Here is a 25,923-nt window from a genome sequence, read left to right on the forward strand (position 1 = left end):
AATTCCTATGAACAGTTGCTGTAATCGAATTATAGTTTATATCAAAAGTTTTTAAGTTAATATGGATTTTCAGGTATTGCAACCAATAATTCATTAATAGTGTTATAAAATTCGGTGTTCACAACCGACATTAAATACTAGTTGGCAAATTTAGTTGACATTTAAAAAATAAAATAAAAACAAAATTAAATAGGATAAGAATAATATTATGTGTTCGTTTACATACACAGAGAAAACAGATTCGTGCTAGCAACCGAATTTGTTGTTGCTAGCATCTTAGTCCGAATCTTAGTGACCGAATTTTACAGTTATGGCTACAATATTTTGGAAGGGGTAACTAAAGTTTGGTTGCTTCAACTGAAATTCTTCTTTATCAACTGACTTTCTGTGGTTAGAACTGACAAATTCTATGTGTGCAACCGAATCATTCGATTGGCAACAAATTCGGTTGCTATCACGAATCTGTTTTCTCTGTGTATACATCCTATCTATAAATGGAATTTTAAAAGGTTTAACAACAAGGGTTGCGAAATGAAAATGCGATTGCGTAATGGTAATTTAATATTCGTATTTATGTATTTTTTGTCTAGTAACATTATTTAATAAATTTCTAATATTCTAGATGTAAAATCCGGTACATCTGTCAACACACGGAAGTTTACAAAAAATTTACTCCCTCCTAATGGTGTGGTCAGTTACAGTAAACAAATATATGTTTGTGACAACCATTCATATGATCAAGGACTTATCATATTATGTTGCTCTCAGCTTAATGCTTATCATAATCTGAGAACAACATATTATGATAAAATTATTCATCATAAATATGGTTGCCACAAACATATATTTGTTTACTGTAACCATATATATGGTTGATACAATCATGTGAATCGTAAATTAACCATATTATGGTTACCACAATCATGTAAATGGTTACTGTGACTATAATATAGTTAAACAACTTGTAACACTATTTAAATGGTTACAGTAACCATGCCCAATTATATTTTTTCTCTGCGTGTACTTTGATTACAAGGTCGACTCAGAAAGTGATTCTGAGTATAATTTAAGGTGGGAATTGGGATAATATTTTAGCATGTTACGAACATCAGCACTAACCCAATTTATCCTCCCCACTATGGTGGTGTAGGGTATAATTAAGATGCTAAACTCAGCACAACTATTTTGAGAAATGTTCTCCACAAACAAATTAAACTTTAATTTGATTTGGAACATCAACACCTTATATTTCTTCCATACAAACAAGTCACTCGTTAAATTGTGCAAAAGGCCTTAAAACTTCTACAGATATTGGTATCGATATACCGAAATCAAATTAATTAATTTTTTTTAAATTCTAACAACATCAATTAAATTTCCATCCCACTGTGTCTATTTTATCATTTTGTTTATATACTAACATGTGCATTACATATTTTTTTTTATAAATTAATTGTTTTTTATAAATGTTTAAATATTTTTAATTGATTTATTTCTCTATATATTTTGGTTTTTGTATATAGTTATCTTGGTGCCATTAGTTTTTTTGTTCTTGGTTCACATTTACTATGCTACAAACCTTTTGTTTTGAGGATTAGAAATTTAGTTGTGTTGTTTGAAAATCATAAATATTTTTTTTTTTAGGTTTTAAATACTTATTTTTTTTTTGTTAGAATATTTGCTTTACTTTTTTTTGTTTTCTCTTGGTTGACTGAAATGTGTTTGGAAAAAAGTTTAGTTTTTCTTCTTCATTGCTGTTATATTATTTAAAAGGATATTTGTGTAGGTTGTCTTTTGTTTAAATATTTACATGCTATGACTAAAAAGTATTAAGAAATTTTATTTTTTTTTCAATATAATTTTTATATGTTTTTTTGTTTGCTTTTATTATTTATTAGTAGTTTAATTTATACAATATGACTATTAGAGAAACCATTTGCAATAAAATTTAAATAACAAAAAACTAAAAATGGAAAAAATTAATGGTAAACAATTTTCTTAATAAATAAAAAGATTGCCATACAAATCTATACATACATCCATATGTATGTACATACAAAGGCCAATGAAATGGGCTTAAGTTTTATGCAAATTGTTGTATATTGTAAACAATTTCAATAATAATAATAATTTTTTTTATGTTGCTGTTGATAACATTTTAGCAGCATTCATATGCACAACAATAGCCCATTTCCTGCTGTAAAGCCATCATATTTGTATTATACTCTTTCTCTCTTTTACAAGGTTACACTTTTCTCTATTCATGCCAGTTAATAGAATTGAGAGTGCCTGTGTTGGTGTGTGTGTGTATGAGAGTCAGGAAGTTTTAAAAAGAAGGGATTAAAGGCAGTTGTGTTATTTTGAAATTGTATAGATTTATGTATATTTTTATGTTTTTTTTTTATATAAATTGAAGCTTAATTTCTAAATTGTTTTTTTTTTTTACTTTTTGAGAAGATATCCATTTTTTTTTAAATTTTAATACGTCCGTTGCTGTAAAGAAACAAGTAGAAAAGTATAGAATTTTTGTTAATAAATATTTATGGTATACGGGCACATATAAGTATAACGTATAAAAGCTAATGGATATAACAAATTCGTACATATTTTGGTTAGTAATTGTTGCAAAGGTAAAGTGAAATCTATAACACCTGCACAGAGAAAACAGATTCGTAGTAGCAACCGAATTTGTAGCTAATCGAATGATTCTGCCTTAGTGCCCGAATTTTATAGTTGTGGCTACAAAATTTTAGAAGTGGTAACAAATTTTTGGTTGCTTCAACAGAAAGTTTTCTTCGTCCACTGATTTTTTGTTTATAGAACCGAAAAATTCTATGTGTGCAACCGAATCATTCGATTGGCAAAAATTCGATTGCTATTACAAATCTGTTTTCTCTGTGTGTGTTAAAAAATGAATTTGAAATTGAATTTCTAGTAACTTTCTGGGTGGGACTTACAGGGAAAAAATGAGCTGAGGCACGAAACGAAAAATTTCGATAAAAACACATCATTTTTTAACCTTTACTATTCTCAATTCTATAATATTTTTTCAAAACTCTCCAGAATTCCAAAATTCTCTTCAGTTTGGTTTTTATATAGGTTCAAAGTTTATATTTAATTTTTTTAATAAATGCATGCAAAATACAGAAAGTAAAACTGTTAATAACATTAGCAATGTTAGTCAGATTTTATTTTTATTTGTTATAATTTTATAATTATTTCTTTTCTAGAAATCCGTTTATTTTATACACAGAATATAATATATTCTGTGTATAAAATAAACATATTATGTAGCCCAAACGTCCTTGAACAAAAGATACACATAAAAGCAATCTTCCAATTTTCAAAGAATTTACTGAAAAATGAGCCATTAAAAACCTGCATTAAATTCAGAATTTTTGATTTTAAATGACAGTTAAGCCGAAGTATATTCATTTTGATAGAGAATAGAAGTAAAAAGTAAGAGTCAAGGTGTATTAATAAGGTGAAGTTACGAACACAGCTGATTGTTATTTATTTGTTTATTTTGTGTTTGAGATTGTCAAATATCTTCAAATTTTGAAGATATTTCGATCAAATTTGGTACATATTATTAAGCCTATTGAAACTGGCTGAAATCGGTCCATTATTTCACATAGCCCCCAAACAAATGTACTCTCGAAATTGGTCTTTATCGGTCATAAATGTTTAATTTATATATGTATCTACACAAATTCCGCTCCAAATAAGTTTTGTATACACAAAATTCATGTCACCAAATTTTGTTACGATCATAGCTCCCATATAGACCCGCTTCCGAAAATCACTTTAACGTGAATAAATCTCTCAAAAATGTTAGTATACACACAAAATTCAACATATTTAACTTGAATATAGACGTAAATCACACGTACTAATTTCATGGTGATCGGTTCATAATTGGTCATAGCTCCCATATAAGGCTCACTTCCGAAAATCACTTTAACGTGCATAAATCGCTTAAAAATTTTGGTATACACACAAAATTCAACATAGCTAACTTCAATATAGACATAAATCACACGACATAATTACATGGTGATCGGTCCATAATTGGTCATAGCTCCCATGTTAGGCCAACTTCCGTAGTGTTTATAAAAAACCGACTTTTTAAAAAACCGGTTTGTCGGTTAACCGAAAAATGGCCTTTTTTAAAAACCCGGTTTTTCGGTTAACCGACATCGAAAAAACCGGTTAAACCGGTTAACCATCATATATGTGTAGAAAACATAAAATGTACAAAAAAGTATATACAGCTTTAAATTTTTTTAATTTTTAGTAGTCAGGAATGGTTAATATTAAATAACTATAAATATACAAAAGTGCTAAGTCCATTTATTTTGTAAAAATTTCAAAATTATTATCTCAGTCAAATGGAAATGAGTATAAATATGTTACTAAATATAAAATACTTGTTTTAATTATTGGTTTATTCATTAAATTTCAACCAAAAAATGTAAATCACTTTTTTAATTTAATATTTGATAACTTTGAAATTTATTTTCACCTCTACTTTCTGATATGAAAGACAAAATGTTCCAAGTCCCAAAAAAGGACCTATAAGATGTAAACGCACTTCCACTTAGCTGTGATTATTTGTTATTATAAAAAACTCCATTATCAGATTTCATAAATATTTCAAATAATGAATTTTAGAACGTTTTTTGTCTCTCCTGTAATATTTCTCAAAAGCTAACAAAATTATTAATAAATTAAAATTTTAAGAACAAAATACACTAATGAAGTCAAATTTATTGAAGGAAGGTATGTACATCGAATTCAATTTAACGTTTGGTAAGATCATCACTAAGTTTTTAATGAATCATTAGTAAGATTTAGCCTAAACTTATAGAATTATGCGGAATTTAATTTTAATTTTTAATAGTTTCATTATGTGCAAAAAAGTTTTTAAGTAAACTCATCATCCTCTATTATTTAGAATTATTGTAATTCTTAAAAATATTAATCTAAAGAGTTTTGTATTGTAAATCAGCAGTTTAGGTTTCAAATCAGACCAAAAATGTGTATACAATGAATATTAAAAATGCACAAAAATGTGAGATTTATCAATTTTAGTCCCAAATTTTAAAAACCGGTTAACCGAGTGATAAAAACCGGATAAACCGGTTAACCGAAAATCAACATTTTAAATTAACCGGTTCGCAAAAAACCGAGATTTGGAAGAAAAACCGGTTTTCGGTTAACCGGTTTATAAACACTAAACTTCCGAAAATCACTCAAAAATATAAATTATTGAAATTTTAAAAGAAAAATGTTTTTGCTCTTTTACTTAGTGAAGGGTATTATATGGTCGGGCTTGACCGACCATACTTTCATACTTGTTTTATTGGATAAAAGACGAAATGCGCAAGATAGGATTATATTTTACACCTGCGGTTTCTTGAGGAAACTTTCTTAGAATTTTCCGTAGATTTCGTTTCTGCTATACGATTTTTTACTTTTTTATTGTCCATAAATTCGACCCGGCCTAATGTACATATTAAACAAATTAAAGAAAATACATAAAGCAAATAAAACCTGGTGACTAGCAGTGAAATTTAATCCTCAAGAGTCCAATGAATGACCGAAATAACTTAATTTTTTGGATTTACAGTTTTCATGGGCAACAACATATTTTGACATTGTCAGTCAATTGACAATAAAAAAAATATTGTCTTTGTTGCCTGTGCCGAATCTTGTATACCCACAATCAATATGTAGATTTTGCATTCTATGGGGACTTAAATCAGTTATGATCCGAACTGTACAGGATTTGATAGAGTGATTCATTTCTTAAAACTTTAAATGACTAATGTCGAATTTATGTTAATATCAGAATATATGAAATATTTATTGAAAATAAAATATTTTTCTGATATAGGGGTTATATGGTGGGTAGGGTCAATTATCCCCTTGTCTATACCTGATACATTTTTATCATGGATCGATATTATCTATTTCCAATATCGAATATTCTTGGAAAATTTCGAATCTAATAAATGCTAAATTGGGATGAAAAATACAAATATCAACGGTTGAACCTTTTATGGATTTGACTTATGACCGACTTGAGTCACAAATTTATTAAAATTATTTTTTTTTTATATTTTGTAGCCTATTTCCTGTTATTTATACCTTTATTCTATAGTTTTTTCATTTGCTCTGTCAATGTGTTAATATAAAGTTTGCATTCAACATTATTATTGTAAATAATAACCAAAAATACTTTATATACTAATTGAATGAAATGATTGTTCTATCACATAAAATTGCCCAATTCACAAATGGTGTCGTAGCGTTGTATCGTTGTATGTCGTAATTTTTTTATTAATGTTTTGTTTTTATTTCGAAAAAATTGTTTGAAAAATATTTATGATATACAATGCTACAACACTGCGATATCCAATGTGAATTGGGCAAATAGACAAATTTTACGCTATTTAATGGAATGGAATTATTTATGTTATCAACGTTACACAGTGGTTTAGAAACTTTTTTTTTTTAAATAATTCGGTATCTTCGGAAGTATTGGAGATATTGTTACGAAATTTCACATGGTTTGAGCTGAGGTGTTTTCGAGTTGATTTACGTTTGCTCAGCTTCCTAATGGGGACAAGTACGTGGCCCCTCAAAGTTGGTCACCTCGGGTTTTTTTTTTTTTTTTAAATCGGCAAAAATCCATTTATGATCCGAATGAACTGCAATTTTTAATATAAATAGTCCTTGAGAAGATCTACAAAAAATACGCTTTTCGATATGGCGGGATAATGTGTGTTTTGCAGATAGTGTATTGTAAAAATTCATATTCGTCTTGATTTTGTGAATTAACACCTTTGAATCCAATAATTTGAAAATAATTTAATCATTTTGTAAATGATTAAAAGCTAAAGAAATAAAAAAATGTAGTAGATTTGAATCAACAAAAATTTAATCATGCAAAGTTTGAATAAATTCTGTTACTAATTAACTTAAAAATTAATTAAATTTAAATTATGCTTTTAAGTGAAGATAATGAATTATATATTGATGATGGATTTATGGAACGAAAGGCTGGCGTTTTTTAATCACGCATTAAGATTTTAGTGTATTAAGCTCAAATTGAATTAATTAATACGAATCCCTATATATAATACTCATTCATTATATTCATAATTTAGAGTATTATTATATATTTCGGGAATAGCCCGGTACCCGGGAATGTATAAAAAATTTTCCCGTTTCCCGGGAATCAAAAAAGACCGGGAAATTAAAAACCCTAATACTACTATAAAATACCCCAACGCTTACATACAAAAGTTAATACTGTTAAAATTTGTATTATTCATCACTATTTAGTATTCATTATAATCCAAAACCAATTAGTTAATTCTTTGAAATTTTATTTAAAATAAAATTTAGCATTTAGTTTTTTTTTTGATTTTTTTGGTAAATATTTTGACCCAAAACCCGAAACTTCAAAATAAATATGCAACCTTTAAACTTTATTCGATCCTGCTCAAATTTTCAGCATTTGGTTTTTAGATGACGGAGAACAATTTAAGATCCGGGAAATGTCCAATATAGGGGCCACCCTATTAAATATACATATTTTTGGCGAAAAAGTTTATTTACTATAAATAAAGGTATTGCATAATAAAATAAAAATAGATTTTAAATAGCTCAAAAAAACTTAAATCCTTAAGGATTTATTTTCATTAAAGAAAATCCCCTCAAACATATAGGCTCTATTAAAGGATTATAAAATATATAAAAAAGTCACAACACCATTGACACTCACATATCAAAAACTTACTTTCGGAGAGGCAGAACGTGTCGTAAAAAAGTTTTAAACTTATTACTTATGCATTGAGGGGAAAAAAGTAAACTTTTTGTTACTTTTTTTTTGGTTGTTTGCCGATATTATTAATAAGTTATGATATTTATGTATATAAGAGGGGAGAAAAAAAGAAAATTTTATTAATGACAAATTCAAAAAATGGCTACATTACACTTTTGACATTTGCGAAGGTTTAAAAATATAAATTAAAAAGTTTTTTTAAAGTTTTTAAGGGATCGAAATGTAATGAGTATAATATCTTAACTCAATAATATTGATGATATTAAATCAGTATTGTATGATTAAGAAATGAACTAAAGTTCTTGAACTACAATTGTGTTACATGAAACATTTTCGTTAAGTGCTTTTTTATAATATGAGGAACATTAGGGCTACGCGTTTTCGATGTTGAAAAATAATTAAAAAATCAAGACGTTCTAGCGATTATTTGTTATATATAAATGCATGTACAACATGGCACTGGTTGGAGATAATTTTGGGCTGGAGGCATCATGAATATAGATGGGATTCTACCCGGTGTTTAACCGATGTATGGGTAAATACTGGGTAAATACCAGGTATGCTTCTTTTTTTAATCTTTTGGGTATTTACAAAATGATTTTAATATCAAAATATTTTCAAAAACTGAATGTCAATTAAACCTAAAAATATTTTTGTTCATATTAGAAACTAAAATACATTCAAAAAGGCGAATTAAATTTGTAATTCCACGGGAAGATATGTGTTTATTGTGATAGTAGTTGTAAAATGCAACAAATTTACATAAAGAAGACAAAGAAATGAAAAAATATGGAAGCATTTTTCTAAAAGTGCCAGTGATTCAAAGTCTGTGATTTGTAAATATTGTGAGAAAATTTATAAATAGCCAGATATAAATAAAATGTCCAAACATTCATTAAATTGTCTAAAATTTCGTAGTATGGCCAAAAGGGAAATTGGTAAAACAACCAAAATAGTTTTAACTGAGAATTCATTTGAATACAGTGATAGTGTAAGTTCTTCAAATTCTCCAAATTCACTCTCACCCTCATGCCCAAAAATTATTCCAGATGAGGATGATATACCATCCACTTCTACTGGAATAATCCCTTCTTCATCGACACCTCATACTATTTTTGATTATTTCCTAAGTGAAACTAACATTGAAAGTTTCAGCGACAGTGAATAACAAGCTTTTTTTTACAAGTACTATGTACATTTTTTTCTTTTTCTTTATAAAATTAAATAAAAAAAAATCATTCTCTTGAACCATCCAATGTTTTTCTACTCCACATAATCTTCAAGATAGTTTTACCCACATTTTTAGTAAACACCTTGGTATTTACCCGTTTTTACCCAATTTACCCATTTTACCGGGTATTTACCAATTGGGTTTTTACCCATTTTCCATCTATAATCATGAAAGGACCATACTTCTTTGAAACATATTATATATGCGTTTGTGCAGATGTTTGTAACTCCCAAAAACATTAGTCTAACACCCACCTTAAAGTATACCTATGGACACAGAATCACTTTCCATGTAAACCTTGTGCATTTTTTTATTTTGGCTTAAGGACGAAGTCTATTGAAACTGGCTGAAATTGTTTCATTATTTCACCTAGCCCCCATACAAATGTCCTCCCGAAATTGGACTATATCCGTGATAAAATTTTAATTCAAATTTCGCACCAAATAGGTATTATATATACGGAAATCAGTCAATTAAACGAGCATAAATTTCTACAATTTAACACGACTAACTTTCATATAGACATAAATAACATGACGTAATTTCATGGCGATCGGTGCATAATTAGTCATAGCTCTCATATAATGCACTCTTTCGAAAATCATTCACGAAAATAAATTATTGAAATTTTAAAAGAAAAATGAATTTTCTCATTTTTTGGTCAGGCTCTAAACTCTAAATGTAACCAGTATTGTATTCTATTCTTGAATACCCTCCATCAATATGTGACAATAAAATATTTTTCTGATATAGGGTTATATGGGCGGTAGGGTCAAAGAAAGATTTAGGTTCATATAAAATTTGTTTATGTCCAATTTCTTCGCGATATTATATATTATAAGATAATAATAAATTTTCTGAGGGGGACATTACAAGGGCACCGGGGATAAATGTTGCCCCAATTTCGCCATTCTTTAGAGTATAATTTTTTACTGCTTATAACTAATATGTGGAAAATTTTCTCAGGATTGTCGCATTATCGGAGGACATTTGTATGAGGCTAGGTGTCTGCGATGAATATTTCGATGTGTTATAAACTGAAGGAATGATGAACGGTATTATCTTGTTTCATGTTGGGTATAAGAAGTCTTGAGAAACTTTTTAATGGCATTGATAATATTTAAGATGTATTTATTTTTTTACGTCAACTATAAGTATAATTGATACCATAGAAATAAATGTATATTTATACTATAAGTAATTATAGTTTCAACAATTTGCTAACCAATTAAAAAAAACTTATTTATAAATATGCAATTTTTCCTTGTACTTTAAGCAGTATTTCGTTTTAAAAATTTCTTGATGTTTTATTTTAAAACACTCACCACAAAAACTTTATACATCTTTCAATACCCTCTAACCCCTTCGTTCACATTATGTTTTGCTAATGCAATGAAGTCTTGTAAAGTCGATCTTCTGTGAGTGTTTTCTACAAGTTTTTTATTCCTGTTTCTCTGTTTCATTCATTATTATCAACATGGACATTGAAATTGTTAGTTAAATTGTGTGTGAAATTTTTTGAATTGTTTGTTCTTGTTCGTCTTCTATTTACTCATACCTACTGCTTCATTCTCTTCTATTATCATCAAATTTCTTGAATTTCTAATTGTATGTTCGTGTAGATTTTAGACGAAGTACTCACAGAACATACGAATTAATTAAGTGTTAAATGGTTTGTATCTGGTTACATTTTATTCATTCATTAACTAATTTAACTATCAAGACTTTTTTGGGGTATGCATACCTTTACACCTGAACAAATACAATTTATTTATGTACACTTTTACGTTAGGGTGGCCCTAAAAATCAAATGCTGAAAATTAGTAAAATCGGATAACGTTTATATTAAAGTTTCTAGTTTTGGGTCAAAGTAGCAATATTTTAAAACAAATGGTAAAAATTTATTTTATTAATTAATTTCATTTATCCATAGATGTTTAAATATAAAATATAGACATTTTCTAACGTCGTTTATCATTACAATTTTATGCATATTTCAAATATCAAATTTTAAATTTTCAAAAATTTTTCTAAACTAAATTTGAAAAAAATTAAATAAATTTGTTTCGATAACACTGTCCAACAAATTGAGACATTTTGATTGGAACAGAATAGCGACCCTATAATTCTGAAAGGGCATGATGAGTAGATAATTTTTGTAAAATAAACTTATAGTGCAGCTGGTCTGAATTTTTTTTACAGTGAGTCAAATTTTTAATTTTTTGATCGAAGGGATCATTATACTGAATGAAAAAAATGTGAGATAATGTCTGAGAGAATTTTTATTGGCGGAGTTGTATTGTTGAATTTTATGGGGATAATTTTTGTGGAAGATCTTGACCCTCTAGCTCTGTCTTTAGGGGTCAATTCGAGAACATCAAAAAAGTCCTTACAAAAAGGACATTAAAGGATTCAAATATTCTACGAAAATTTTTCACTGGGGGTCACCAAAAATACCAAAGTTGTAAATAAAGCTCTTTACACTTAATTAGCAAAATTATACGCCCCCTCGGGTCACACATTTTTTTTTAAAAAATCACCAAAAATCCAAGTATAAACGGAATGAGGTGAAATTTAATATATAAATAGTCCATAGGAAGATCTCGATTTTTTCTTGTTTTTTTAGATATGGCGGGCCTACGAAGGGTCGAATTTTTTTTTGGAAAAATATCAGTTATATTTGGTATAAAATTCTGAATTAAATCAAAATAACTTGCTAACAGTTATCTTGTACCTATAAAAAGTTACATGCATCAAAAGTTTGAAAATGCAAAAAAGTCCGATTTTGCCATTTAAATTTTCTGGGGCATTATTTACACTTTTATATCTGGTTTCATATTGTTCAAGCCACCAAAGTTGGGAACATCGACAATAGCAAAAGTGCAAAACAAGGGCCATTCTATTGTACATACACATAGCAAGGGTTATATACATATGGGCAATTCCACGAGAATGACAACCACCACTGAAAAATCAAAAACCATTGAAACTTTTTTTCAAGATCATATGAATAGGAGAAAATACTAAAATGTTACTATGTGAAAGTATATAGAACTTACCCAGTATGCAACATTTCGAGTCAGTTCTTTTTATCGAACTTATTTCGAATTAAAACCGAAAATATGAATTTATTATGATGCTCTATCCAATCTACATTTTTTAGAATATCGTATTTTAATATTTTATAGAAATGACGAATAATGTTCGAGTTTTTTTTAATGTCAAATTTTATTTTTAAACTGGCTATATTTAATTTTTTAATTTAAGTATTATGTTTTAGGCTAAGATTACGGCGAAAATTAAGCTCCCAATTAGCATGTAGTATGAAATGATTTTGACTCTGTTTTTTTGCTATCAAATTGTTTATTGAAACCGAATTAATATTTTCTATTTTTTTTTTTTTTATATACATATACTTACCGAATATATGTACATATATTGCTAAGAAAAAAATCTATCACGTGACACCACCTACGATAATAAATATTATTTATTATAAAATCATCCAAAGATTTTTTTTATTTAAATATGATGAATTGTATAGGAAAAATATTTGGTTTAGTGTAAGATATTAAAAGAAAACATAACGCCTCTCGATTGGCAAATTTTCGCATACTTTTACATGTACCGCAAAATTAATTCCGTTTTGTGTCACGTATGATATACTCTATTTCGTTCGATATTTTGGACAACAATGTTTCGAAAGAACTTTTAATTTTTTTAAAATATAGTACCCTCTGAATGGAACATAAAGAACAAATTATTTTTCAGTTACTCTTATATTTGCAAAATCTATTCCACTCTATAGGCGTACAAATGTCACGTATGATGACATGGAATTGCCCATATAGTAAATGAAAGATGTGAAATTCTTCGTTATAAACGCGTCTAGAGAGCAACATTAGTTTTACATTGTTAAATAACAGGGATTTTTTCGGAGCATATTTATAATTGATGATATAATAAATGTCAGACAAGTCAAAAACTTTTAGCATCTAAATATTTAATATATTGAAATGTTCGTTACTTTGTTGATGTTATTGCGGAGTGTTTGATAATACTTAGCCGGAGAACTGATTAGAAAATCTGATGAAAGTTTCATAACAGAAAATATATTTAAAATTTATTGCTTATCTATTTTCTTTTTGCAGCATATTTGTCATTGCTTACAATATTTTGGGTTTACAAATCTGCTTTAGTCAAAACGATTCAATAAAAAATCTTTTGAAATCGAAAGCTAACCATTGTCCAAATTTTGTTTATCCTTAACTACACGCTGAGAAGAAATATGCATGTGCATGTTTACTGTAACCATTTCAACATTTTTACAAGTTTTTTAAAAATATTATAGTCACTGTAACTATTTATATGATTGTGTAACCATAATATGGTTAATTTACGTTTCATATGATTGTATCCATCATATATGTGGTTACAGTAATGAAGTATATGTTTGTGACAATCATTTCAAGTATAACAATCTGCTTAGGATCACTTTCTGAGTCGATTAAGCGATGTCCGTTCGTCCATGTATACTAGAGTGACAATGAGTTGTATGGAAAAAAATTTTTGTTAAAATTTTGAAGAGTGCCGGGTGGAATATTGTGACACTAGGCCTAAAAGTTAAATGCTGAAAATTTGAGGTAAATCGAACAACGATTTCTGGACGCGCATCGAGGTCAAATTTCAGATATATGCTAAATTTTACTATTTATATGAAATAAATAGGTGAAACTCGCTATCTTTCTGCATTTTTTCTAGAAATATGTAGATTTATTTATATTAATGAATGTTACATTAAAATTTTTTTTTTGGAAATTAACCCTGCATCTACTTTGGGTAAAAATTACCCAAAAACTGTATTATCGCCAAAATTCGGAAAAAAAGCAAATTTTTCAGTTTTTGTCAAAATTTTGCTACTAAAAAAATACTTTTGCAATTGAATGCATAAGAATCGAAATGTGTACGTAATTATCGTTGTAATGAGATATAATTGACAAAATTTGGTTAAAAATTTTTAAAGTTATTACAAATTCTCCAGACCATTAACGTGTCTCAGGCCACTTGAACAAGAAATTTAGAAACAAAATTAACATATTTCGAGAAAAATTAAAATCAAAGCTAATTTTTATTTAAAATATAATCGCATTTACTTGTGTCTGAGTTTCTGTCGTCGTAGGATACCGTTAACCTATTCGCAGGTATGTCAAAAAAAAAAAAATATTTTTTAACGGCTGTTTCGAATCTCCATTTTCAAAATTTTGTTAAAAAAATTTCAGAATTTTTTGATCATCACATTGTGATTTATTGAGATTATAAGAGGGAATTAAAATATGAAAAAATTATGTCAATACCTCTTACAGTTTTTCCGTACCTGCGATTTAAATTTTGCGATTTTCAAGAAAAACTAATTTTTTGTCCATATTTTGGCGAATGAGCCCAAGTTCCTTACTGTTATAAATTGCAAAAGTATTTATTTAGTAGCAAAATTTTGACAAAAACTGAAAAAATTGGCGAATTTTGGCGATAATACAGATTACAGAGATACAGGGTTAATTTCCAAATTTTTTTTAATGTAATATTCTTTAATATAAATAAATCTGTTTATTTCATATAAATAGTCAAATTTTGCATATATCTGAACTTTGTCACAATATTCCAACCGGCACTCTTTGAAATCTCAAAAAAATAAATCGGCTGTCACTTTAATGTATACCTTGTAATCAAACTACAGGTCGTAATTTTAAAGATGGTTCGACAAAATTTGATAACTAGCTAAATTTGTTAAAAATGTTGGTATTCCAATAAAATTCAATACAAATAATTTAAAAATATACAAAAGTCGTGTCAGTAAATTTTATAACGAATAAAATTTGAAATACAATTTTTATTTGTATAACTTTTTATTAAATGCAAAAAGTTTTAATAAAAATTCAAAAATGTAAAATTCACAAAAATATGCCATACAAATGTCAAAATATGCAAATTATATTAGCATAAAAGCAAACCATTAAAAAAATATGCTAATATTGATTTTGGTCTACTGACTGCAAACTTCTGCGTTTGCATAAAAATCGGAGATCTGGTTATAAGTATGAGTTGGTTTTATTTGATTTGGCCAGTAGCAAAAAGTTTGGAAAATACTTATATATTTTTATACCCTTCAGCTTCGTGAGAAGGGTATATATAAGTTTGTCATTCCGTTTGTAATTTCTACATTTTTCATTTCCGACCCTATAAAGTATATATATTCTGGATCCTTATAGATAGCGGAGTCGATTAAGCCATGTCCGTCTGTCTGTCTGTCTGTCTGTCTGTCTGTCTGTCTGTCTGTCTGTCTGTCTGTCTGTCTGTCTGTCTGTCTGTCTGTCTGTCTGTCTGTCTGTCTGTCTGTCTGTCTGTCTGTCTGTCTGTCTGTCTGTCTGTCTGTCTGTCTGTCTGTCTGTCTGTCTGTCTGTCTGTCTGTCTGTCTGTCTGTCTGTCTGTCTGTCTGTCTGTCTGTCTGTCTGTCTGTCTGTCTGTCTGTCTGTCTGTCTGTCTGTCTGTCTGTCTGTCTGTCTGTCTGTCTGTCTGTCTGTCTGTCTGTCTGTCTGTCTGTCTGTCTGTCTGTCTGTCTGTCTGTCTGTCTGTCTGTATGTCTGTCTGTCTGTCTGTCTGTCTGTCTGTCTGTCTGTCTGTCTGTCTGTCTGTCTGTCTGTCTGTCTGTCTGTCTGTCTGTCTGTCTGTCTGTCTGTCTGTCTGTCTGTCTGTCTGTCTGTCTGTCTGTCTGTCTGTCTGTCTGTCTGTCTGTCTGTCTGTCTGTCTGTCTGTCTGTCTGTCTGTCTGTCTGTCTGTCTGTCTGTCTGTATGTCTGTCTGTCTGTCTGTCTGTCTGTCTGTCTGTCTGTCTGTCTGTCTGTCTGTCTGTCTGTCTGTCTGTCTGTCTGTCTGTCTGTCTGTCTGTCTGTCTGTCTGTCTGTCTGTCTGTCTGTCTGTCTGTCTGTCTGTCTGTCTGTCTGTCTGTCTGTCTGTCTGTCTGTCTGTCTGTCTGTCTGTCTGTCTGTCTGTCTGTCTGTCTGTCTGTCTGTCTGTCTGTCTGTCTGTCTGTCTGTCTGTCTGTCTGTCTGTCTGTCTGTCTGTCTGTCTGTCTGTCTGTCTGTCTGTCTGTCTGTCTGTCTGTCTGTCTGTCTGTCTGTCTGTCTGTCTGTCTGTCTGTCTGTCTGTCTGTCTGTCTGTCTGTCTGTCTGTCTGTCTGTCTGTCTGTCTGTCTGTCTGTCTGTCTGTCTGTCTGTCTGTCTGTCTGTCTGTCTGTCTGTCTGTCTGTCTGTCTGTCTGTCTGTCTGTCTGTCTGTCTGTCTGTCTGTCTGTCTGTCTGTCTGTCTGTCTGTCTGTCTGTCTGTCTGTCTGTCTGTCTGTCTGTCTGTCTGTCTGTCTGTCTGTCTGTCTGTCTGTCTGTCTGTCTGTCTGTCTGTCTGTCTGTCTGTCTGTCTGTCTGTCTGTCTGTCTGTCTGTCTGTCTGTCTGTCTGTCTGTCTGTCTGTCTGTCTGTCTGTCTGTCTGTCTGTCTGTCTGTCTGTCTGTCTGTCTGTCTGTCTGTCTGTCTGTCTGTCTGTCTGTCTGTCTGTCTGTCTGTCTGTCTGTCTGTCTGTCTGTCTGTCTGTCTGTCTGTCTGTCTGTCTGTCTGTCTGTCTGTCTGTCTGTCTGTCTGTCTGTCTGTCTGTCTGTCTGTCTGTCTGTCTGTCTGTCTGTCTGTCTGTCTGTCTGTCTGTCTGTCTGTCTGTCTGTCTGTCTGTCTGTCTGTCTGTCTGTCTGTCTGTCTGTCTGTCTGTCTGTCTGTCTGTCCGTCTGTCTGTCTGTCTGTTGAAATCAATTTTCTGAAGGCCCCAGATATCTCCGGGATCCAAATCTTCAACAATTCTGTCAGACATACTTTCGAGAATTTTGCTATTTAAAATCAGCAAAATCCGTCCATAAATAACGGAGATATGAGCAAAAATCCGAGACAACCTCTGAAAATTTCATCAAAAAACACAATGTATTGAATGCTTTGACAAAAAAACAACAAAACGTATGCTTGGGTGTGCAAGCTTTGTGTATTTGGTTTTTTTTTTGTTTTTTGTTTCTTTTGGCGTTGTTGTTGTTTTTTATACAACTAAACGTTTGTTTGGTTGTGTGTTGGTTTTTTTGACAAAAAAGCAACAAAACGTATGTTTTTGGATGTGCATGCTTTGCGTATTTTTTTTTTTGTGTTTTGTTTCTTTTGGCGTTGTTGTTGTTTTTTATACAACTAAACGTTTGTTTGGTTGTGTGTTGGTTTTTTTTTGACAAAAAATCAACAAATCGTATGTTTGAATGTGCATGCTTTGCGTATTTTGTTTCTTTTGGCGTTGTTGTTGTTTTTTATACAATTAAACGTATGTTTGGATGTGTGTTGGTTTCATTGCCTTGCGTATTTTGTTTTTTCTTTTGGTGTTTTGTTTCGTTTGGCGTTGTTGTTGTTTTTTGTGTTCTTGATAAATTTAGGATGCTGTACGCTGAAAGTGGGCAATGTACATACATACAGTGGTGGTCAAAACATATGCAACCAGCAACAGAATTTTACAAAAGTGGTTTAAACTAGTTTAAGATGTAAACAAAAATATTCATTTGCTTATAATATTTTTTAATTAATGCTTTAAAAATAAGAATATGAAATTTAATTCAGAATTTTTTGCATTGAAAAGAAAAAAAAAATAAAAAACTACGTATGGGTTGATATTTCATTAACCAAAACATATGCAACTAATTGCTTTTAAAACTTTTCTGTCTATAAAACTTAATATTTCGTGGCAAATCCTATATTTTCAATGACGGCCTTACATCGGCAAGGCAGTGAAGCTATCAAATTGGTAATAAAATTTGCAGGAATAGCGTTCCAAGCATCTACCAATCCTTGAAACATAATATCTGAATTAGTGCAATTTTCGGGGTCGATTCTTTGATTAACGATTTCTCAAATGTTCTCAATGGGATTTAAATCTAGTAATTGTGGTGGCCATTCCATTACCGAAACTCTTTCTTGTGCTAACCACGATTTAACAACATGTGAAGAATGCTTGGGGTCGTTATCGTGCTGAATAACTCATCGAAGAGGCATATTATCCACAGCATTTGGAAGCATTACTCTTTCCAAGATGTCTCTATAGATAAATCCATCCATTATTTCATTAATTTAGAGCGATGGGACAACTCCAGCAACAGAAAAACTGCTCCCATACCATTACGTTGCATCCTCCATGTTTCAGTGTCTTTTTACAGTATCGTGAAGCCGCGTGTTAAGTGGTCGTCTTACGTAACACATGAAATCACTTCCGATGATATTAAATTCGGATTCGTCGCTAAATAGGATAGTCGTCTATTTGTTTTCTGGCCAATTTAAATACTCCATAGCAAACTTCAAACGTTTCTTTTGATTACGTTTTGATATAAGCGGTTTTTGCGCGTAGGGAAAACGTCGGTGAAGCATGCAGGATGCAACGTAATGGTATGGGGGCAGTTTTTCTGTTGCTGGAGTTGTCCCATCGCTCTAAATTAATGAAATAATGGATGGATTTATCTATAGAGACATCTTGGAAAGAGTAATGCTTCCAAATTCTGAGGATAATATGCCTCTTCGATGAGTTATTCAGCACGATAACGACCCCAAGCACTCTTCACATGTTGTTAAATCGTGGTTAGCACAAGAAAGAGTTTCGGTAATGGAATAGCCACCACAATTACTAGATTTAAATCCCATTGAGAATATTTGGGAAATCGTTAATCAAAGAATCGACCCCGAAAATTGCACTAATTCAGATATTATGTTTCAAGGATTGGTAGATGCTTGGAACGCTATTCCTGCAAATTTTATTACCAATTTGATAGCTTCACTGCCTTGCCGATGTAAGGCCGTCATTGAAAATATAGGATTTGCCACGAAATATTAAGTTTTATAGACAGAAATGTTTTAAAAGCAATTAGTTGCATATGTTTTGACCAATGAAATATCAACCCATACGTAGTTTTTTAATTTTTTTTTCTTTTCAATGCAAACAATTCTGAATTAAATTTCATATTCTTATTTTTAAAGCATTAATTAAAAAATATTATAAGCAAATGAATATTTTTGTTTACATCTTAAACTAGTTTAAACCACTTTTGTAAAATTCTGTTTCTGGTTGCATATGTTTTGACCACCACTGTATATACTAATTATAAAAAATAATAATGCATCCACAACAAAGGTGAAGGGTATATAAGATTCGGCATAGCCGAATATAGCACTCTTACTTGTTCTTATTATTATTGGGTATACTTGTTATGATTGATCAATATTACTTATACGCGACCAGGATCATCTGAAGAAAAAAGCTTTTGTTACAATGAATTTTTCTCAATTTTTATAAAAATCTGCTTCTAATTTTTTTTGTTTATTCTAGTAAAACATAATAAAATAAAATATTGCTTATTTTAAATATTAAACAATTAAATACGAACCAAATTATATATTGGAGTTTCAGATATCTCCAGCATACAAAATCATTGAATACTTACATTATGTCTGTATTTTTGTTGCATTCAACAAATAATGCTTAAAATTGCTTTCCTGTTTTGTCGGTCTTTGATTTCGATTATTTGAAAATGCGTGATCTCATGTTCAATTTATTGCACAGAAACGTGCTCTTTAGTAAATTATTCGAGCAACGTTAATGTATGTCATATTACAACCCACAGAACATAGCAATTTGGATTTAATGTCCTCATTAGTGATTATTTACGGAAGTTTGCCAAAGCATTGATAAGCAGAGTTAGCAGTACGTAAATTGTTAGAAGAGGGTACAGAGGAAAACGTTTAGTGTAACCCAGCTTTAGTATTAAACAATAAGGTCATTGAACTCCAATAGAGAATTATTGGATGATTGTACTTAAATGATTTTATGCGTTGCAAAATGTCTGTGAATTGTGATTTCCCCAGAGATGCAAGGATTGCTGGTATTTTAGACATTTCAGAATAATGTTTTATTTAATAAATAAAATCTGTCAAAGTGTCGAATCTACTTACATTTTCAAATAGCATAGATACAAGTTTAATGCAAAATATAATTTTAGTATTTATTGTTAACAGTACGTTTCTGTTGTGTGTATGGGTGTGTAGGAATTTCCGATATTAGAATACATACACGTGTAAGTCACATTTATTATTGATGGCCATAACTAAGTGTACATATGTGTTTGTACAGTTATATGTACCCAGCAGTTCTAGAAGACAGTCCCGAACTAGTGAATTTACCCATCATTTACGGTGGGAACTAGTTACTTCAATAGCTACGTGACTAGTTAAGCAGGGGTAAATTTTCACTTTTTGATTACAATGAAACTGTCTAATAGCTGGTCCAAAGTAGTCAATGCATTGGATTCACATGCTGGTTAAAAAGCGTCAGTTACCTTACTAACTACTAGGGTATTCATTCGAGTAATGATCGTTCGATTAATCGAATAATTTCTTACGAATTATTATTCGAACAATTTTAAAATTACCATTATTGAATAACGAATAATTCGAACAATTTTATGTAGAATAATCGAATAACACGAATAAATGTACATATATATTTAAATGTATTAAATTGCCTAAACTTTTCATAATTCAAAATGTAATTAAGTAATAATGATTGTATTGTTTCTAAAATGGAAAACACAAACTATTGCAAACTAACGTTTTGTTGCAAACAAAACTTGGTGTTCGTCTTATATATGATATTAATCATCGTTGAACATCTTTGTCTAACATGGTAATAAACTTTTTGCGTATTTGTAAATGCATCAATCGTGCACTGTCTGACTTCAAATTAGCCACGTTCACTAACCAACAAGCTGAAGTTTATTAACGCATAGCTACAAAACGGAAACTGAAGAGTTTGCTAGTCATTTGTTTAGTAGATTGTTCGGGAGGGAACCTGATCAGAATATTTCTGATGAAAATTTAATAATGGACTTTGTTTTCGAATGTTTTTTAACATTATTAATACTTGAATTGTTAACATTAACGTTATTTTTTGTTTGTTTTCCTTTAACAATAAAATATTAAAAACCTAAATCAAAGCTTCATTCTTTACTTTTTAAAAAAAATTAAATTATTCGAATAATTTGATTAAGTTTAAACGTATGATCGAATTATTCGAACAAGTTAAAATCTCTTATTTGATATATTCGTTGTATTCGAAAAAGAGAAAAATCGAATAAAAGCTACCTAACTGGTAACTTGATCAGATACACAACTAGTTATTTAGACATGTACGGATCTTAATTGACCACAAATAGTCAAATAAAAGGACATATCACAGGTAGCCCAACAAACGATTGCTTGTAAACAAACCATCCTTCCATGTAACACATGGGATATCAGTATACTTCTGTGGTCGTTTGGAAAAACTAGGTAACTCCACTTTTTGCGAAAATTGAGATAACAACAAAAATATAAAGAACGTTTCATTTACAAAATAGAAGTTTAAAACGACGTTTGAAACAAAAACAAGAAAAAAACTCGGTTTGTTTTTTGAAAAAACTGGGCAACTCCATTTTTTCGTAAAAAAAACGGAAAAATTAACGTACTGAGTCAAATAGCCAATGTTTTACCACAAATGATTACTAAAGTTACCTTAATTCCGTAAAATATAAAAATAAATTAAAAAATAGTTTTTTTTTGGAAAAACTAGGTTATTCAATTTTTCGAAATAAAACAAGGTAACTGAATCGATTTTCGTTTCTAATGTCCAGAAATGAGTTCAATGGAACCAGAAATCTTCAACATTATTTAAAATCATGTTTTGTTTAATGCACATGCATAATAACATAAATTCATATTAAATAATTTGTGAAATATGTTTAAAACTTTAAATGTGTTTTTCTCGTGTGTTCAAAAAATGGAGTTAGCTAGTTTTTTCAAACCACCGCACACTGGTTTTTTTACGTTTTTTTTTGGCATAAACTCTAATTTAAAAGCAATTGAATTGAAATTTGGTTTGTATAAATTTTTTATACTCCCAAGATGACCTGCCAAATTTCATATGATTTGGGGCACTATTTCATATAGCTGCTATATAGCCGATCTGGCCGATTTGCCCCAACTTTTTTGTTTATAAAGATATTGAAGTGAAATTTGATTTGTATTAATTTTTTATGTTCCTAAGATGACCTACGAAGTTTCATATGATTTGAGGCACTATTTTATATAGCTGTCATATAGCCGATCTGGCTGTTCCGACCGATTTGCCCCAACTTTTTTGTTTATAAAGCTATTGAAGTGAAGTTTGATTTGTATTAATGTTTTATGTTCCTAAGATTACCTACAAAGTTTCATATGATTTGGAGCACTATTTCATATAGCTGCCATATAACCGATATGGCTGACATTTTGACGTTTCCACTAAAAATATAATTTTTAAATTTTGATTTTTTCGAAAACGTGTGGATTTGGACAAAAAGGATTAGTTTCTTATTAATCTGTACACTTTGGTTAATAACTTCTCACTTACAACTTTTTGCAGCGCTTTGCCATGCAAAAGAACTGATCCACGAAACACAACTACACTTGTTAAGCTCATTCTAAAAATACATATAAACAAAACACGGTACAGTTGGACAAAAACACATAACAACGTCACAAATATTGGTAAACTATAGTTTTACATACCAGGACAAACGTTTTCCATATTAATCCTTTTCACTTTTGTGTAAACTTTCGCCAGAACAAACAATCAACGTTGCTAAATTTTCCCCACCAATTTTACACAAAACGTGTGGTACATAATAAGCTTTCTTTAACAGCGCGCAAACAGAACAGTATTGGTCCACATGTGTTCAAAAATTAAAAATGAGCAAAATTTTAAAATACTTACCCCCAGTAACACGAAGTCTGGTTATGTGTTAACTAATAGTTATACTGACAGTTTTCATACAAAAATAATTTTAACCGACAGTATAACTGTTAGTTAACGCTTAACCAGGCTTCGTGTTAATGGGGGTTAAACAAATAAAAAAATTTAATTTATGCTCAAAAAAACGGAAAAAAAACCAGTGTGCACCGCAGACTTAAACAAAAATAAAAATAAACTGTATAAGAATTATATCAACACAATTTGTATAAAATCAGTTTGTACGAATTACTCACAAAGTGTTAACTCTAGATTACCTAGAGACACTTAACTGACAATTGTCTTCACGCTAGATTACCTGGGATGTATAAAGTAACCAATTATCTTCTCTGTGCACTACAAAAAGCACATACTTACCAAATGACCCAAAATATATAAATTGGTGTGAACCAAGTGATAGGATATTAGTGACAATTACTGCCTATAAGGGATATATTGGGTACTTGCTTAACTGCTGGGTACATACATATGTATATAGTCAAAGCTAACAAAAGCCCAACAGGGATTTGACTAATACAAATACAAACACATCAGCATAAAATGTACTTTTATGCATATATGTTAATATACCTTTTGGCCAAATAATATGAAAAGCTTTAATCAATGAGTATAATTGAATATGTATATGTGAGTGTGTAAATAGTATAGGGTTAGAATTGTTTTTGGTTCTGAATCATTATTAAAATAAAATATCTATATATTTATAAACTCAATTAAATGAAAGAAAAACAATTTGTATTAAATTTAATTTAAAAGCTATGTGTGTGAGAAAAATCAAAACTTTTGGAGAATTTGATTAAAAATACAACAAAAATTTCCATAAACTATCATAATATATTAGGACATTATGACCTAATAGAAGACCATTTGAATCCCCCAATTATATGTATTAGATTTCTTTAAAAGTAAGATTTCTTTACAAGTTTCGCTCCAAATAACTTTTTTGTACACGAATAATGATCGGTACACAATTAGTCATAGCGCCAATATAAGGCCTGCTTCGGACAAGGCCTTATATTATCTCGGTTAGCTTGTTTTCGAGATATACCATTATTTCGAAAATGGAGGAGGTTGCATTGAACATACAGAAAAAAAACGAAATTCGGCAATAAAATTTCCTTTAAGTACGGATCAAACTTTTATATAATCTGCGCAGTCGTTTTAGAAAAATTATTTTTTTTTTGGAAAAATAAATAATTTTTTAGGAAAATTTAGAATTTTTTGTTTTTTAAAACGGCATAAAAAATTTAAAATTTATACAGTGCCGGACTTAAATATTCACACAGCATACAGATTTATCTTTAATCTTCCATATTTTTTAAACGAAGGCCACAACTTTCGTACGGGGTTCAAAAAAATATTTATTTACGTATAACTTATTGAATTATATGTAAAAACTAAACATAAGTTGGCACATTTCAGAAAAAAATTTAACTAATGTTTCGAAGTCCGATTTTAAGGGGACAAAAATATTCACACAGTTTCTAATTTTTAATAGGAAAATAGTTTTTTTAATAGTTTAATATATTGTAAAAGTTTGGAGAAGGCCAAACACTGAATTGGAAAAGTACAATGTAGTAAACACTGTCAAACATGGTGAATAAGGGGTCATGTTGTGGGGTTGTATAGCTGCATCTGGTATAGGAAACTTAGTTTTCATCAACGGTTCAATGGACAAAACAGTGTACCTTAATATTTTATAAGAAAACCTACTACAATGTGCTCTAAAGTTAAAGCTTGGGAATATTTCTGTTATCAACAGTACAATGACCCAAAACACACTGCCCATGACGTATGAATATACTTCTCTGCAATCACCTGACATGAATTTCATAGGACATTTGTGGGATAAATTGGCCGAACGCACCATAATATTGGTAAGACTCAACTTAAAGAAGTCCTGTTACAAAAATGGCAAAATATTTGAGCTGACGTCACCAAAAATTGGTCGATTCAATGCCAAGACGATTAAAAGAAGTCATTAAAAAGATAGGCTACTCCACAAAATATTAAATTATTAAAAAAAACTATTTTCATATTAAAAATTAGAAACTGTGTGAATATTTTTGTCCCCCTTAAAATCGAACTTCGAAACATTAGATAATTATTTTTCTGAAATGTGCCACCTTATTTATGTTTAGTTTTTCCATATATCTCCATAAGTTATATGTAAATAAATATTTTTGTTGAAATCCGTATGAATGTTGGGGCCTTCGTTTAAAAAATATGGACGATTAAAGATAAATCTGTATGCTGTGTGAATATTTAAGTTCGGCACTGTATTTCTAAAACGACTGCGCATATTAAAAACAGTTTCAGTCTTACTTAAGGGTAATTTCATTAAGCTATTCAACAAGCTAAACCGTTTCTGAGTTACGCGAACATATATTGTGCAACCTACTCCATTCTTGAAATAACGGTATATCTCGAAAACCAGAGCTAATCTAAAACAAGTAACCATATGATACCCAACACCAATATAATTATGGACCAATCGCAATAAAATTATGGACCAATCGCAATAAAATTAGGTGGCATGACTTCTGTATATATGAAACCTATTTGTGTTCAGTTTTATTTGAATACCAATATTTTTAAGCAATCTACACTTATTAAAATGATTTTCGGAAGTGGGCATTATATGGGAGGTATGACCAATTATGGACCGATCGTTATAAAATTTAGTGACATGACTTTTGTATATATATTAATTATTTGTGCTGAGTTTTATTAGAATACCAATATTTTTAAGAGATTTATGCTAGTCAAAGTGATTTTCGGAAATGGGCCTATATGGTAGCTATGACTAATTGTGGATCATCACAAAATTTAGTGAGGCGAGTTTGATTTATATAAAACTTATTTTTGCAGAATTTGGTTTGGATGTCTATATAACTAAGGTTTTTAT

At 30.1% G+C, this 25,923-nt stretch overlaps 1 protein-coding gene across 1 annotated transcript in view; it reads right to left on the reverse strand.

Moving 5' to 3' along the window:
• Positions 1 to 2,436: 2,436 nt before the first annotated feature.
• Positions 2,437 to 25,923, reverse strand: part of Gycbeta100B (guanylate cyclase soluble subunit beta-1-like) — a 332,225-nt gene continuing 308,738 nt past the window's right edge. Inside the window, exon 16 of the mRNA XM_065508967.1 lies at positions 2,437 to 2,493. The gene's annotated coding sequence lies outside the window, so the exon portion shown is untranslated. The remainder of the gene's footprint in view (positions 2,494 to 25,923) is intronic.

Source organism: Calliphora vicina, chromosome 1, assembly GCF_958450345.1.
Source record: "Calliphora vicina chromosome 1, idCalVici1.1, whole genome shotgun sequence".
Taxonomy (NCBI): Eukaryota; Metazoa; Arthropoda; class Insecta; order Diptera; family Calliphoridae; genus Calliphora; species Calliphora vicina.